This window comes from Erythrolamprus reginae, chromosome 2 (assembly GCF_031021105.1).
Source record: "Erythrolamprus reginae isolate rEryReg1 chromosome 2, rEryReg1.hap1, whole genome shotgun sequence".
NCBI classification, from domain to species: Eukaryota; Metazoa; Chordata; class Lepidosauria; order Squamata; family Dipsadidae; genus Erythrolamprus; species Erythrolamprus reginae.
Window position 1 is genome coordinate 348253017 of NC_091951.1, and position 18642 is coordinate 348271658.

The following is an 18642-nucleotide window of genomic DNA, read 5'->3' on the forward strand; positions in this document are numbered from 1 at the left end:
GACTAACACAGTGGGCCCACACCAACAAAATGATGTTCAACATCGACAAGAACAAAGTCCTTCACCTAGGTAAAAAAAACAAAACTGGACACACATACAACCTGGGAGAAACCCCTCTTAGCAGTAGCGACGGCGAAAGAGACCTCGGAGTCTTGGTGGATAATCAACTAAACATGAGCCAACAGTGTGCAGCAGCAGCCAAAAAAGCCAATACAATCCTAAGCTGCATCAACAGGGGAATACACTCCAAGACCAGGGAAGTCTTAATACCACCCTACTACACCCTGGTCAGACCACACCTGGAGTACTGTGTTCAGTTCTGGTCACCACACTTCAAAAAAGACATTGAAACTCTGGAGAAGGTGCAGAAAATAGCAACCAAAATGGTCAGGAGTCTAGAAACTAAGACTTACGAAGAGAGACTGCGGGAACTGGGCACGGATAGCCTAGAGAAAAGGAGGGCCAGAGCGGACATGATAGCAGTCTACAGGTATACGAGGGGTTGCCACAGAGAGGAGGGGATCACTTTATTCTCCAGGGCACTGGAGGGCCGGACGAGGAACAACGGCTGGAAGCTGACCAAGGAGAGATTCAACCTGGAAATAAGGAAGAACTTCCTGACGGTCAGAATGATCAACCAGTGGAACAACTCTGGACATTTTAAAGAGGAAATTGGACTGCCATTTGGCTGGGATGCTATAGGGTTCCTGCTTAGGCAGGGGGTGGACTTGATGACCCCCATGGTCCCTTCCAACTCTAACAATAAATAAGTAAATAAATAAATGAAGCAGAACCACGTGGGTTTGTGGCTCTGATGCAGCTGACCACACAACATTGAGAGTGAGGGGGTTTTACATCTTAATAATAATAATAATTTATTAGATTTGTATGCTGCCCCTCTCCAAGGACTTCGAGCAGCTCACAACAAGTAAACATCATATACAAATCCAATGTTAAAACAGTTTTAAAAACCCCTATTAAAAACAATCATACAACCCAAACACATCACATGTAAAGTCAAGACAGCTAAGGATATATCAATTCCTCCATGCCTGGTGACATAGATGAGTTTTCAAATGTTTGCGACATCTGACCAGAACCTCCAGGACTGCCTTCTGCCACACAATTCCCAGTGGCCAATTAGGTCCCACAGAGTTGGCCTTCTCCGGGTCCCATCGACAAAACAATGCCGTCTGGCAAGACCCAGGGGAAGAGCCTTCTCTGTGGCAGCCCCGACCCTCTGGAATCAACTCCCCACTCTCCCCATCTTCCACAAGATGTTAAAGACCCACTTAGGTCACCATGTATGGGGGGAATGATCCTCCCCCCTTTCCTGATTATAGCAGTTGAGAATGGTATGATTGTGTAATATTGATTGTTTTTTAATATTAAGTATTTTAACTTCAGTTTTAGTAATATTAGATTTGTACCACTGTTTATTGTATTTTATTATTATTGTGAGCTGCTCCGAGTCCTTGGAGAGGGGTGGCATACAAAGTCGTGGAGTCCCTGGCTGGCCCTTGCAAAACCCTTGGGTTCCATGGAACCCGGTTGAAAAACACTGGCTTAGTGTCTCCAGCTTGAGTAGAGGGTTGGTCTAGAAGACCTCCAAGGTCCCTGCAAACTTTTGTTAGTCTGTTCATATTCAGTCTTCTTTCCCACCCACCTTTTCTGTGTATGAATATTCTAAGAGGCTTGTAGCTATTTTCCTATTTAAAAAGGGTGTTCTTTTTATTTTGACTTTGAGTTATGTTGAAATCGATGCTCGTTTTGCTATATTTTACCCTTCGGGCCTCTCATTGTTGTTATTCATTCTGGGGGCCTTTACAAGCTAGTCCCTGCTCCCCATAGATTAGCATGTTGCAGCTTGCAGAGGGCGGCAAATATCATTTCCAGGTCTGTCCTTGGAGTACCTATTTTATCACTCCCTAGGAAGTTGGGAGAGGCCAGGAATGTGAAGCTCTGCAGAGCTTTTGAGAAAAAAGAAACGGTAATAACCATTTCACTTGCACGCCAGGGTTTTTAAATCTGCTGGGGTAAAATTAACTCGGCAATCAGCAGTGTGAATCAGCGCTCTAATGAGCTCGAGTCCTATAAAGATTTGGAAGAGAAAGAGATGGCTAATTATAATGGATGGGGTGGAGATCCTTTGCAACCTGCTCTCTCTCTCAGGGAGCTGAGGCTTGAACACAACAAAATATTTGGAAACTGATTTTTCCCATTGGAAACTAATGGTATCAGACCTGAGAAAAATAAGTGGAAAGCAAGAGAATTTAATTCAATTGATTAGATTTGTATGGCTCCCCTCTCCGAAGACTCAGGGCGGCTCACAACAACAATAAATACAGTAAAAAATTGTTGTGGTTAGCTCTGGCCCAGCTCCTGCCCCAAGGACTGTGGATGTGGGGGAGACATCCACATGCTGCATGCCTGTTTTGCCCCCGGTGGAATCTGCTGATGAAGGCTCTTCTGACCAAGAAGACATGAGTGACAGGGAGGAGGAGAGTGGGGCAGACAGCTCAGAAGGAGATCAATTATCTAGTTCTTCCTTGGATTCAGAACAAGAGTTAATGATACAGCCACGCATGCGGAGAGCGATGCATAGGCAGCAACAACTGAGAGATTATTATCAAAGAAAATGAGGCCATCTGTGGTTGGGTGGGGCTGTGGTCATTAGTGAGGCTGCTATAAAGAGCAGCCTGTGGGTTTGGCCATTGTGGAGGATTAGCTGATCATTGTGTTTCGTGACTGCTTTACTGACTTTGACCTTTTGTGTGCTGATTTTTCCCCGCTTTGAAACTAAACCAGAGCAAAGTGTGTTTCACTTTGTGAAAGAAGAAGGACTGTGAATTGCCTCACAGCTGCAAGCTAAGTATCACAGAACTGATAAGGGACTTGTACAAATTACCAGTTTGTTTGGAGACCAGTGCTCTTTGCTATACCAAAAGAGGGCTTGGTTTAAGTGAATTTTCATTATAAAGAACATTGTTTTGAATTTTCAAACGTGTGTGTGTTTCAAATTTGTACCTGTGAATTTTTGGGAGGAGTGTACCAGAGAGCCCGACAGAACAACAATGATACAAATCCAATTAATAAAAGTAGAATTTAAACCCCTTAATATTAAAAACAACTAATGCGACACAGTCATACCATTCTCAAGTGCTATAGTCAGAAAAGAGGCGGGAGTTAATCCCCACATGCCTGGTGGCATAGGTGAGTCTTTAACCTCTTGCGGAAGATGGGGAGCAATTCAGGGGCAATTCGAATCTCCAGGGGGAGTTGATTCCAGAGGGCCGGGGCTGCCACAGAGAAGACTCTTCCCCTGGGTCCCGCCAGAATGAACCTCTGATTCTAGTAACAGGTAACTGCACCTGAAATAATATATAATAAATAAATATAATAATGAAGACATTATATGACAGGTAGGTAGGTGGAAGCTAGATAAAGATAGATAGATGATGGAGAGAGAGAGACACACACACACTTCTAAGGTGCAGAAAGAGTAGGAGTGATAATTACTGCAAATAAAGAAGAACCTCCACCAAACAATTCTTCTCCGTAAATTGTAGAAGAATTGCAATTATATTGTAAGCCATCCAGATCTGCTCAAACCACCAGATGGGCGGCATATAAATTTAATAACTTCAAGAGCCTCAGTGGTGCAGTGGTTAGAGTGCAGTACGGCAAGCTACTTCTGCTGATCACCAGCTGCCAGCAGTTTGGCAGATCGAATCTCAGTAGGCACAATGTTGACTCAGCCTTTCATCCTTCCGAGGTCGGTAAAATGAGGACCCAGATTGTTGGAGGCAATATGCTTACTCTCTGTAAACTACTTAGAGAGGGCTGTAAAAGCACTATGAAGCAGTATATGAGTCTAAATGCGATTGCTATTTGTCCAGAATTGTATAAGGTCTCCTGCTTGAGCCCAGGCTTGGGTTAGAAGCCTCCCCAGGTCCCTTCCAACTTTGTTATTCTGTTCTGGTGGAACTGGTGGAAATGTTAATGGTGAGTATTCTGAGCAGAGCCTGGTTACAAGCTGTGTGCCACAAAGGTCTGTTCTGGGTCCTATTCTTTTTAATATCTTTGTGAGTGACATAGGGGAAAGTTTGGTAGGGAAGGTTTGCTTATTTGCCGATGACTCTAAAGTGTGCAATAGGGTTGATATTCCTGGAGGCGTCTGTAATATGGCAAATGATTTAGCTTTACTAAATCAAATGGTCCAAGCAATGGAAACTGCAGTTTAATGTTTCCAAAGGTAAAATAATGCACTTGGGGAAAAGGAATCCTCAATCTGAGTATTGTATTGGCAGTTTTGTGCGGGAAAAATTTTCAGAAGAGACGGGTTGAGGGGTAGTGACTTCTGACAGTCTCAAAATAAGTGAACAGTGTGGTCAGGTGGTAGGAAAAGCAAGTGAAATACTTGGCTGCATGGCTAGAGGTATAACAAGCAGGAAGAGGGAGATTGTGATCCCGCTATATAGAGCGCTGGTGAGACCCCATTTGGAATACTGTGTTCAGTTCTGGAGACCTCACCTATAAAAAGATATTGATCAAATTGAACGGGTCCAAAGACGGGCTACAAAATAGTGGAAGGCCTTAAGCGTAAAACGTATCAGGAAAGACTTAATGAACTCAATCTGTATAATCTGGAGGACAGAAGGAAAAGGGGGGACATGATCGAAACATTTAAATATGTGAAAGGGTTAAATAAGGTTCAGGAGGGAGGTGTTTTTAATAGGAAAGTGAACACAAGAACAAGGGGGCACAATCTGAGGTTAGTTGGGGGAAAGATCAGAAGCAACATGAGAAAATATTATTTTCCTGAAAGAGTCGTAGATGCTTGGAACAAACGTCCAACTGATATGGTTGGTAAATCCACAGGAACTGAATTTAAACATGCCTGGGATAAACATATATCCACCCTAAGATAAAATATAGGAAATAGTATAAGGGCAGACTTAGATGGACCATGAGGTCTTTTTCCGCCGCCAATCATCTATGTTTCTATGTTCTATTTACGTCCTTTTTTTTCTTTTTGCAGAAAGAATCAGCATAATTACCACTGTGCCGTTCTTTCTTCTGCTAGACTTTTAATGGCTCAATAAGACTTCCAACCTCTTTCAAAATGAGACAGCCGGATGAGCCGAAACGTACTTGGCCAGATGTGTGAAGCCGCTCAATATACAGAAAAGCCAGCAACTGTTAAATACAAGGTTTGGCGGTGAGCAGGAGGACAGCCACCGAATCCACTCAACCGTTTCAAATCGGTCTTTAACTTCTATGACTGTTTGTGAATCTCGGCTTTGCCCGAAGGGCTCCGTTCCTTACTTGTTGTAAAGGCCCTTCTGGATGCTCTGAAGTAACTCAAAACAGACCTTGAAATTTAAATCTGCGACGGAGTTTTAATTTTCTATGGCAGATTTAATGCCTATTGCACCTTGATGGACCAACAAAGGCTTAAGGGCTAAGCAAGGGTTGATTTTCAAATGAATCAATAAAATTCACTTGACTTTCGGGGAAGTAAACTTTCCCTGATGGTTTCGGCTTTCCACCCACAAGCTAGCTTGAATTTAGACATTGAATTTTGCAAGCTATTAAGCATCCAAGAATATAAATGAGCCGGGGTGGCGCAACAGGTAGAGTGCTCTACTACAGGCCACTGAAGCTGACTGTAGATCTGTAGGTCAGCGGTTCAAATCTCATCACCGGCTCAAGGTTCACTCAGCCTTGCATCCTTCCGAGGTGGGTAAAATGAGGACCCGGATTGTGGGGACAGTAGGCTGGCTCTGTTAAAAAGTGCTATTGCTAACATGTTGTAAGCCACCCTGAGTCTAAGGAGAACAGCAGCATAAAAATCGAATGAATGAAAGAAAGAAAGAAGGAGAAAGACGGGGAGAAGAAGAGAAGAAGAAAGAAAATGAAGGAAGGAAGGAGAAAGAAAGAAAGAAAGAGAAAGAAAGAAAGAAAGAAAGAAAGAAAGAAAGAAGGAAAGAAGGAAAAGAGGTTGAGACTCTAGAAAGAGTACAGAGAAGAGCAACAAAGATGATTAGGGGACTGGAGGCTAAAACATAAGAACAGTTGCAGGAATTGGGTATGTTTAGTTTCATGGAAAGAAGGACCAGGGGAGACATGATAGCAGTGTTCCAATATCTCACCTTCCTAGAACACCGAGATGTGAAGATGTCATCCAGGGCGGGTAGCTGGAGCCCAATGATGTTCTGGGCAGTTTTAATAATTCTCTGTAGAGCTTTTTTGTTCGCTATGGAGCTGCTCCCATACCAAGCTAGAATGCCATATGTCAAGACACTCTCAATGGTGCTGCGATAGTAGGACAACAGTAGATGCTGAGATAAATTTATCTTCCTGAAGAGGAGAGGAGAGGAGAGAGAGAAGAGAAGAGAGAGAAGAGAAGAGAAGAGAGAGAAGAGAAGAGAAGAGAAGAGAAGAGAAGAGAAGAGAAGAGAAGAGAAGAGAAGAGAAGAGAAGAGAAGAGAAGAGAAATCTTTATTGGACAAGTGTGATTGGACAACACAAGGAATTTGTCTTTGGTGCATATACTCTCAGTGTACATAAAAGACATGATACATTTGTCAAGAATCATGAGGTGCAACACTTAATGATTGTCATAGGGTACAAATAGGCAATCAGGAAACAATCAATATTTATATAAATCATAAGGATACAAGCAACAAGCTACAGTCCTGCAGTCAGATGGAGGATAGGAATGATGAGAAGTAATACACCCCTTGTGCATAGTTTGACAGTGGTGAGGGAATTATTTGCTTAGCAGAATGATGGTGTTCAGGAAAAAAAAAGTTCTTGTATCTAGTTGCCTTGGTGTGCAGTGCTCTGCAGCAATGTTTTGAGGGTAGGAGTTGAAACAGTTGATGCCCAGGAATCGAAGGGTTAGTAAATATTTTCCCCGCCCTCTTTTTGACTCATGCAATATACAGGTCCTCCCTGGAAGGCAGGTTGGCAGTAATTATTTTTTTTCTGCAGAATATAACATCTGGAAGAGATATAAAGGGGCATTGAGTGGGATAAATAAATTCCCTATGGTGATTTTCTATTTCAGAACCAGAAGAGAACTCATTGTAGGGAAAAGATGCATTAAAACACTAATGTTAAGAGTTTCAATCCCATTTTTATTTATATTGAAGCATTTAATCCTCAAATAATTAGTCATTACTTGTATTTAATGACTGGTTTGCTAATTGGATATCCCTAGATGGAACTCAAAGCTGTTAAAACTATAACAAACTGGTCATTAACTACTGTAATGATCAAAATCTCTAGGATTATTACGATTATAAACTATAATTAGCAGTTTATAACAGCTATATTTTATTTTGGGAAGTCTTTCCTGCTTCCATCCATCTCTCCTTCCTTCCTTTTGATAACAAAGCCCGTATGAAAAATGTTTGCCCTATATTTGATCACTCAGAAATGGAAAGAGAGTGACTAATTATGCATTTTTAATATGTTTTGGAGCAGACTTTATGCTAAAATTCATATTTGTTGAGTGAAGAGAGATATATCAATATGCATGAGCTTTGGAAGTTTAAACAGTATGGTTAAAATATTTGCTGACATTATTTCCTAAATTATAAAGGCCACGAGCCCTTAGACAATCTAAAGTAATTACTTGGGTAGGAAATGGGGAAAACGCCTCAAAGCAAGGAATGCTAAAGAAATGGGGTGGAGAAGGTTGGCAGGATGCCAAAAGTAGCAGCCAAGAAGAAGAAATGAAAGAGACTCTATTGGGATTAGAATTTGTCTGTCCAAGGAATTTCCTCCCACTATGACTATGTATGCTTGGAAAAATTTACAAACTCAGGTGAGTGAGTGAGTGAGTGAGTGAGTGAGTGAGTGAGTGAGTGAGTGAGTGAAGGAAGGAAGGAAGGAAGGAAGGAAGGATAAAGGGAAGGGAAGGGAAGGGAAGGGAAAGAAGAAAAGAACAGGGAGGAAAGGAAGGAATGCAGGAATTCAGGAAAGAAGGAAGGAAGGAAGGAAGGAAGGAAGGAAGGAAGGATAAAGGGAAGGGAAGGAAGGAAGAAAAGAACAGGGAGGAAAGGAAGGAATGCAGGAATTCAGGAAAGAAGGAAGGAAGGAAGGAAGGAAGATACATCAATGGAGGTAAGGCAGATAATAAAATCAATAGGGTTCTGTGTGAGAGAGAGAAAGAGAGAGAGGGAGAGGGAGAGGGAGGGAGGGAGAGAAAGAGAGAAAGAGAGAGAGAAAGAAAGAAAGAAAGAAAGAACAAGGAAGGAGGGGGAGAGAAAGAAGGAAATAAATAAATAAATAAATAAATTACAAGAAAGGAGGGGGAGAGAAAAAAGGAAAGAAAGAAAGAGAGAGAAAGAAAGATGAAAGAAAGAAAGAAAAACAAGGAAGGAGGGAGAGAGAAAGAAGGAAAGAAAGAAAGAAATTACAAGGAAGGAGGGGTAGAGAAAGAAGGAAATAAATAAAGAGAGAGAGAGAGAGAGAGAGAAAGAAAGAAAGAAAGAAAGAAAGAAAGAGAGAAAGAAAGAAAGGGTGACAGAGATGGTCAGAAATATTCTTTGTGGTCCCTCTTGCTCTCTGAGCTTGGTTTTCTTGCAGACGTTTCATTACCCAACTAGGTAACATCATCAATGCCACAGAGAAGTTGGTCAGGTTGGGCAAACTCCACTCCTTTCTAACACTGATGATGTTACCTAGTTGGGTCATGAAATGTCTGCGAGAAAAACCACCTAGCTCAGACACCACCGCACTCCAAATATTCTCTTCTATCGCAAGATACTTCAGTGTGGTAGAATAGAGTAGCAGAATCCTGCAACCACAACTCTCATTCTCGCTTTTCTTCTTTCTTAAGACTGAGTGATGATGATTATTTTTTTTACATCTCTTCCTTCACCCCTTTCCCATTCCAGGGCCTGATTTACAATCCAGCACTCATTATCATTATTTTGTCAGCATTCCACACTGGTTTAACAACCAGTATTAGAAATACAGGGGTACCTCTACTTACGAACTTAATTTGTTCCGTGACCAAGTTCTTAAGTAGAAAAGTTTGTAAGAGGAAGCAATTTTCCCCATAGGAATCAATGTAAAAGCAAATAATGTGTGCAATTAGGGAAACCACAGGGAGGGTGGAGGCCCTGTTTTCCCCCAGGAGATTCCTAGAGAGGCCCCACGGAGGCTTCTCCCTGCCTTTTCTGGCCCTGTTTCCTCCCAGGAGATTCCTAGAGAGGCCCCACGGAGGCTTCTCCCTGCCTTTTCCAGCCCTGTTTCCTCTTTTTTTCCATTCTCCACTTACAAACCCAAGCCTTGGAAACTGTAACCAGGAAAGGGAGGGAGAAGCCTCTGTGGGGCCCCTCTAGGAATCTCCTGGAAGGAAACAGGACGGAAAAGGCAGGGAGAAGCTTCTCTGTGGCCTCTCTAGGAATCTCCTGGGAGGAAACAAGGTCAGAAAAGGTGGGGAAAAGCCTCCATGGGGCCTCTCTAGGAATATCCCAGGAGGAAACAGGGCCAGAAAAAGCAGGGATGAGTCTCCATGGGGCCTCTCTAGGAATCTCCTGGGCCTCCACCCAGTCACGGAACAAATTAAGTTCGTAAGTAGAGGTATCACTGTAGTACTACTATTTTCTCCTAACATACAATGCTGGCTTATCTTCATATATTGAAACCCCAATCAATACAGTATGTGGTACTGACAATTTTGATGTCATTGAAGTTTGTTTCAAACCCAGCAGGGACAAGTTGACTAAGAGCTTCTTCCTTTTTTTTTTTCCATCCTCCATTAAGATTAATCCAGTTTAAATGGAATTATTGCTTGCCCCCTATGGCTTCCAAAGGAATAGGGTGATCAAACACAGCCCCCGAAGCTTTTGCAATTGGATGAAGAGAGATAAGGGGAGATCTGATGGAGTCCATCAAATTATGAGCGACACAGATATTCTTTCTCTAATGCCAAGTCCGATCTCAAGGTCACCGGCTAAAACTCAACGGGAGGAAATTCAAGAGCGGTGGAAGGTTATATCGCTGCTCCAATTTGCCACCGCTAAACGATGGAATTCTCATCAGCAATTGTGACAAGAGGAGAAGCTAATTTGGAAAGTTTTATTAAAAAGGAAGAAACAGGCAGGTTCACAAAAGCTATCAAAGGTTATTGGTACAGATGGCGGATTCATTATCTCCTGAATTTTAGGCAATCTGGCAAGCCGATTGGTGCAGAAGAGTTTATGCAAAAAGATAGCTCAGCATTCCTTTGGCATAGAATCTAAACTTTTTTCTGGTGTAATTTTTCCCCTCCAACTTAAAAACATACATACATAGCAACACATATACCATCAATTATTAACAATATTACAAACAATTATGAAATCTCTTACATGAAAACTTTTTAAAAAGCATCCCGAATCATCCTATTTCAATTCATTGAAAATCCCCCCAAAATTTTACATTTAAAAGTTAAAATATAAAAGCTAAAATATAACGTCAACAACTATTTTAAATCTAAAATGGGCAAATTACACATTTTTTCTTCATCATTTTAAATATTTTTTATTAATTTTGAATTCTAAAAGGGAGTTTTGCTTCTCTTTTGTTGAGATAAAAAACATTTACTGGACATTCTACTGAGTGTGTGTGTCTGTTTTGAACCAATTTTCTTTTCATTGGAGGCTTGTACTAGAAGCTGGCAGAAAATAAATAAATAAATAAATAAATAAATAAATAAATAAATAAATAAACGCGCAGACAGGTGCGTGTGCATGCATGGGTGTGCATGTGTGCGTATGCATGCACAAACATGTCTGTGTGTGCATGCATGGGAGGGAGGAAGAAAGAAAGCTAAGAGAAGGAGGGAGGGAGGGAAGGGAAGGGAAGAATATTGGGAGGGAGGGAGGAACATAGGAGAGGGAAGGAAGGAAATAACAGAGGGTGGGAATTAATGCAGGAATGAATGTATGAAGGAAGAAAAGGAAGGGAGGGAGGGAGGAAAAAAAGAGAAAGAAATATGTTTTCTTTTTCATCAGGAAAAAAATGGAGATGCAACCTTTTTTTAGCTCCAGCAATTAATCACACACCAAATTACAATCTGCAATTAACACCCTGGTTGATTAATCACATTGATTCCTTGGTTAATTGTCATTAGTTCTATTCCTGACTACACTCCAAGCAGGCACATTCTGGTGACACTGTTACAGATCTTCACCCTGGACATGTTTTATAAGCAACATCATGGACATATGAGATTTCCTGGGTGCATCTCAGTTTCCTCAGGGCCAACTCAATAATTTCTTCCCTTTTAATTTTTTTTTAACATGTAAAGCCCTGTTGATCAATGATCAAATCCATGATCATACTGAAGTTTGAGTCCAAGTGGTCCATGCTCCATCTCTTGTATGTGTACCATACTGTACCTGTGAAAACGATCCTAACATTCCTAGGGACATTGGCTGCATCTATACTCATGCATATTTGCATGTGTGTGTGTAAAAATAAATTATGGAAAGATAGAAAACTTTTTTCCATCTCTTAGTCCACCGAGAGAGGAAGGAAGGGGGGGGAGAGAGAGAGGGAGAGAGAGAGATGTAGACAATAGATGGATGGATGGTTGGATGAATGGATGGATGGATGGAAAGCTGACACCTGATAGATATAGATAGGTAAGAAGGTAGATGATGAAGATGAAGATAGATAGGTAGGTGTTCTGCCAGCGTGTCTCAACCACCTGTAATTACAGGGTAATTAGTCCAGGAAGACACACACCACACAATAAAAGGAAAACCCAAAAGTTTTTATAAACAGAAAAACAGAAACAGCTCCCTTTTTAAATGTCAAAGGGATTTTCTGGTACACACAAGGCACAGGTTAAATGCAGTCCAATTGCTCACCCAATAACTGGGAAATTGATTCCAATTCTAAAGTCCAGAGAGTCCACACACACAATCCTGAACAGCAAATACCATGATCTTGATGAAACAATGAATCAGATAAACTGCCATGAGGCTAACACACCAGGCGGCACTTTTATCTGTAGCACTGAGCCCCACCCAACCACAGGTGGCCTCATTTTCTCTTGTAATAATCCTTTAGTTGTTGTCTCCTATGCATCACTCTACGCATGCGTGGATGTGTCATTAATTCTTGTTCAGAATCCAGGGATGATACAGATGATTGATCTCCTCCTGGGCTGTCTGACAAACTCCCCTCTTCCCTGTCACTCACGCTTCCTTGGTCAGAGGAGACAGATTCTACTGGAAGCAAAACAGGCCTGTGGCATGTGGATATCTCCCCCACATCCACCTCCACATTCCTTGGGGCAGGAACTGGGCCAGAGCTAACCACAACAGGTAGGTAGATAGGTAGACAGACAGACAGACAGATAGGAGAGAGATTGGGGATGGATGGATGCATGGAAAGCTGATAGCTAATAGATATAAATAGGTAGGTAAGAAGATAGATGATAATGATGAAGATAGATGGGTAGATAGATAGGTAGATAGGTGTGTGAGAGAGAGAGAGAGAGAAAGGAGAGGAGAAGGGAAGGGAAGGGAAGAGAAGAGAAAGAGAAATATAGATATATATTTTTCCCTAGGAAATAATCCAATGTCTGTGCTTTTTCTAGCTTTGGGATTATTTGATGGAAGTACTTTATGAGACAAAAAGAGAGAATTTCTGAGTTAATTCTGCTAGACAGGGATTATTTAATATTTTTATAATCCTATTTTTATTTCTATTTTCAAACACTTGATCTACCGCCAAGAAAGGAATGTTGAGAAAATGAAAGAATCCCTCGATTCCCTCACCGGTTTCTTAGAGGACTTCAAGAGCTTGCGAAGACCGTCCTGACATTTTCAGAACACCTTAAGAACGATTCCAGATCTGAAGTTACTTACTAGTGCCATCTGTTGTCTGCACTCCAGGGAGAAGGAGATAATTTCCAGAAGCAGAAACCTTGCGACGAAAGAGACAAAGCGAATGACAACAGATTTACACCCCTGCCATTTTTATTGGCTGTCTAAAAATTGGATCATTTCTTTTCCCCGTTCAAACTTTCAATGTAAAATATGGGGCGGCTTCGCCATTGAGATACCAAAAGAAGAGCTACCGGGGTGGGTGACCATAAAAGCATGCCTCAAATCTACCTCGTCAATATTTTTGCAGCTGGCAGCTACAAATAATCTTTTTATGGAGAATAAGAGCCCCGGTCAATGAGATAATAATGCAGGACACAAGGAGGTGTACCACAGAGATGAGGTTTTTATGGAGAAATCCTTGCTTTTCCACCGTGTAAAGGCTCTGCGGGGGTTACACTGAATCGTTCTTTGCTACCCATCCTAAGCTGGTAGGAAATTATGTCTTTGATTTGTATTGTGGTCAAAGGGGCTTAAGGAATCATTAAAAACAGGTTTTAGTGGGCTGCAGATTGGTGGATGCTGCTATCTGCTAAAGAGGTTGTATCTGGACCTGGAGTCACTGCTCACAGTCACTCATGCCCTCATCATGTCGAGATTCGACTACTGCAACGCTCTCTACATGGGGCTACCTTTGAAGAGTGCTCAGAAACTTCAGATCGTGCAGAATGCAGCTGCGAGAGCAATCATGGGCTTTCCTAAGTATGTCCATGTTACACCAACACTCCGCAGTCTGCATTGGTTGCCGATCAGTTTCCGGTCACAATTCAAAGTGTTGGTTATGACCAATAAAGCCCTTCATGGCACCGGACCAGGATATTTCTATTTCTATTTATTAGATTTGCATGCCGCCCCTCTCCGTAGACTCGGGGCAGCTCACAGCAACGATAAAAACAATATATAATAACAAATCTAATAGATAAACTCTAAAATAACAATAATACATTTAAAAAAGTCTGAAAACAAGGAACCCCAATATATAAAAAACATACATACAGTCATATCATACACAGAAAACTACATAGGCAGGGGGAGGTGTTTCAGTTCTCCCATGCTTGACGACAAAGGTGGGTTTTAAGGAGTTTACGAAAGGCGAGGAGGGTGGGGCAGTTCTAATCTCTGGAGGGATCTGATTCCAGAGGGTCGGAGCCGCCACAGAGAAGTCTCTTCCTCTGGGTCCCGCCAACTGACATTATTTAGTTGACGGGACCCGGAGGAGAACAACTCTGTGGGATCTAACCAGTTGCTGGGATTCGTGCGGCAGAAGGCGGACTTGTAGATACCCTGGTCTGGTGCCATAAAAGGCTTTATAAGTGATGACCAACACTTTGAATTGTGACTGGAAACTGATCGGCAACCAGTGCAGACTGCCGAGTGTTGGAGTAACATGGGCATATTTAGGAAAGCCCATGATTGCTCTTGCAGCTGCATTCTGCACGATCTGAAGTTTCCGAACACTCTTCAAAGGTAGCCCCATGTAGAGAGCGTTACAGTAGTCGAACCTCGAGGTGATGAGGGCATGACTGACTATGAGCAGTGACTCCCGGTCCAAATAGGGCCGCAACTGGTGCACCAGATATCTTCAAGACCGCCTTCTGCTGCACAAATCCCAGCAGCCGATTAGGTCCCACAGAGTTGGTCTTCTCTGGGTCCCGTCGACTAAACAATGTCATCTGGCGGGACCCAGGGGAAGAGCCTTCTCTGTGGCGGCTCCGACCTTCTGGAATCAACTCCCCCCCAGAGATTAGGGCTGCCCCCACCCTCCTTGCCTTTCGTAAACTCTTTAAAACCCACCTCTATTATTAGGCTTGGGGGAACTGAGACATCCCCCCCTTGCCTATGTAATTTTGTGCATGATATGACTGTGTGTATGTATTTTATCTATTGGGTTTTTTTTTCTCTTTTTAGACTTTGTAATGTAAAACTGTTATTTTAGATTTTAATTATTAGATTTGTTACCATCTATTGTTTTTATCACGGTTGTGAGCCGCCCCGAGTCTACAGAGAGGGGCGGCATACAAATCTAATAAATAATACTAATAATAAATAATAATAATGTATCCCCAATAGCCTTAGTTATTTATATGATCAGTGTTAAAATTATTCATTTTCATTGGCTATTACTTTGATTTTGGGGAGATGCCTGGCAAGCCTGATGGAAAATCAGAAACGTCGAGCAGTTCAAATGAGTATAAAGATTTAGTGCAAGCTTAAACTCTATCTACAAGAATCTGACCAACTAACAGTCAAGGGAAATGAGTGGGAGATAAGAAGGTATTCAAGGTGGACTTAGATGCTGTTGCCATTGTTAATTTATAATTTCTTTCCCAAAGTTGCTGCCACTTATCAAGTTCTATAGTGTGACCAAAATTCCTTCCCCATTTAATCATCATTTCTTCCACTTGTTCAAATTCTAAATCAATATAAAGTAAATAATTGTAGTTTTTTAATTAGTATTTCATCCGTTCCTATATTTCATCTAATTCTGCCATCTCTAGATTAATGCCTTCCATTTTACTGTCCTTGTCATATCTTGACTTTATTTGTATCCCTTCCTTCCTCCCTCATTCTCTCCTCCTTTTTTCCCTTCCCTCCCTCTTTCTCTCTCCTTCCTTCCTGCCTTCCTTCCTTTCTTCTTCCTTTCCTCCCTCCCTTTTTCCTTCCATCTTCCCTTCCCTATTCTCTTCCCCCTTTTCCTTCTCTCCTTCTTTCTCCTTCCTTCCTCCCACCATTCCTCCACCCTCTCCTTTTCCCTTCCCTCCCTTTTTCACCTTCCTTTCTTTCTTCCTCCTTCCTTCCCTCTCCTTTCCCTTCCCTCCCTCCCTTTTCCCCTTCCTTTCTTTCTCCTTCCTTATTCCCCCCTCCCTGCCTCCCTCTTTTCCTTTCCCCCATTCCTCCCCCTAGCGCTCCGATACCTTTATTTATTTTTATTTTATTTATTTATTTTGTCAAACAATTATAGGGTGATAATTTGTACAAATAAAACATTAGATAAGTAATGATAAAAAGTAACAAAAGAAGACAATAGGACAGGGACGGTAGGCACAGTGGTGCGCTTATGCACGCCCCTTACAGATCTCTTAGAAAGGAGGGGAGGTCAATTGTAGATAGCCTAAGGTGAAAGGTTTTGGGGTTAGGAGTAGAAACCATAAAGTCAGGTAGTGCATTCCAGGCGTTGATTACTCTGTTGCTGAAGTCGTATTTTTTGCAGTCAAGTTTGGAGCGGTTGACATTTAGTTTAAATCGATTTCGTGCTCGTGTGTTGTTGCGGTTGAGTGTACACACTCCCTCTCCCTCTCTCCCTCTATCTCCCCCTCTCTCCCTCTCTTTCTCTCCCCCTCTCCTTCTCCCTCTCCCTCTCTCTCTCTCCCTCTCCCTCTCTCTCTCTCTCCCTCCCCCTCTCCCTCTCTCTTTCTCTCTCTCTCTCTCCCTCTCTCTCTCTCCCTCTCCATCTCTCTCCCCCCTCCCCCCCTCTCCATTTCCTTTGTAGGTGAATGTTTTGGACGGACAAAACCCAGAACAGATCAAATACAGCTACATATATATGTATGATAGAAGCTAGTCGGATTTATCTGCATTTCTTTATACGTAGCATAGCTGGAGGGCATTACGATTGGGGATCCTTAATGGAGAGATAATCATATTTTTCCTCTCTTCGGAAGCCAATTCAGAGGCGGTTCAGCTACTTTTCTCCCTAGGACTATTAGCAGAAGCTTCGTTACAGTTGCACTTCCATTAGAATAGAGAACAACACTTGGAAATAATTAAAGTATCATTTTTAGGAGAATTGCCAGTATTTGTACTTAAATGACAACCATGAGATGGAAATAAGAGGCCATTATGGATCACCAACAGTTTTGCATTCGGAGAGAGCTGCATGATGTCTTATCTTATGGAATTTAAAGTAGGGAAAAACACTCCTAAAAGATTTCTGATAAATTATAACAACAGAGTTATTTTCAGAAAGGATCTAGAAATGGCTTGTTTTGTGGGTAGACCTCACCTACAAAAAGATATTAATAAAATTGAACAGGCCCAAAGATGGGCTACAAGAATGGTGGAAGGTCTTAAGCATAAAACGTATCAGGAAAGTCTTCATGAACTTAATCTGTATAGTCTGGAGGACAGAAGGAAAAGGGGGGACATGATCGAAACATTTAAATAGGTTAAAGGGTTAAATAAGGTTCAGGAGTGAAGTGTTTTTAATAGGAAAGTGAACACAAGAACAAGGGGAACCAATCTGAAGTTAATTGAGGGAAAGATCAAAAGTAACATGAGAAAATATTATTTTACTGAAATAGTAGTAGATCCTTGAAACAAACTTCCAGCAGACGTGGTAGATAAATCCACAGTAACTGAATTTAAACATGCCTGGGATAAACACATATCCATCCTAAGATAAAATACAGAAAATAGTATAAGGGCAGACTAGATGGACCATGAGGTCTTTTTCTGCCGTCAGACTTCTATGTTTCTATGTTTCTATATACCTTTAATAAAAGAAACTATTCATAATATATCACCTTCTTCATAAAATAAAGTTGTATATGATTAAAGTCTAAACAATGAGTACATTTTGTTTTATCTCTTTATATAGTGCTGACACCATTTCCAATCTTCGCTATCTGGCTTCCAATATTTACATCAAATTCTCATGTTTGAATTTTTTCCCAAAATTAACCAATTACTAATACATACGTATCTCTTAATTTTCTATCCAATCATAAAACTTCCCCTAAATTTTATAATAGTCCGAGTCCTGTTTATCTTTAAGCTTCAAAGTAAATCTACTCATCTCTGCACAGTCCATAATTTTCCCCAAAACTTCCCTTCACTCTTACCGCAGACCAAATCTAAGCACGCTGCCTCCCAGATCAAGCCCTCAGGCTTTGAGTTTGATACCTGTTCAAAGTCATCCATCCCTTTTTCTCTCCCAACAATAGAAAGGCATAATTTACATCCGGAACCGCCTTCTACTGCACAAATCCTAGCGGCCGATAAGGTCCCACAGAGTTGGCCTTCTCCGGGTCCCGTCAACTAAACAATGTTGTTTGGTGGGCCCCAGGGGAAGAGCCTTCTCTGTGGTGGCCCCTGCCCTCTGGAACCAACTCCCCCCAGAGATTAGAACTGCCCCCACCCTCCCTGTCTTTCGTAAACTACTCAAGATTCACTTATGCCGCCAGGCATGGGGGAGTTGAGATAGCTCTTCCCCCTAGGCCATTACACGTTATGCATGGTATGTTTGTGTGTATGTTTGGTTTTATAGTAGGGGTTTTTAGTTGTTTTTCATTATTGGATTGTACATGTTGTGTTTATTATTGTTGTTAGCCGCCCCGAGTCTGCGGAGAGGGACGACATACAAATCCAATAAATTATTATTATTATTATTATTATTATTATTATTATTATTATTATTATTATTATTATTAATCCATTGGTCCTGTTTAATGTCTCCTGCCTGCCAGAGGAGGCAAATTTTACTAGCAGGACTCCGAAAATTATTGACTGCGGTAACAATGATGCATTGATTTGATGAACTGGAGGGAAAACTCCAAAAGTCATTGATCCTCTTTTTAAAAAAAATCTACTCAACAAGAAAGAACGAATGGGAAAAGAGGCGAGAACAAGATTAAGTTGGGAGAGGGTATGGTTGTTTCTTTTATTGTTATTATTATTTTTTGCAATGTTCTGTAATGCGAAGCCCAGATAACAACATTTGGGGGCTGATTCTGTTCCGCCA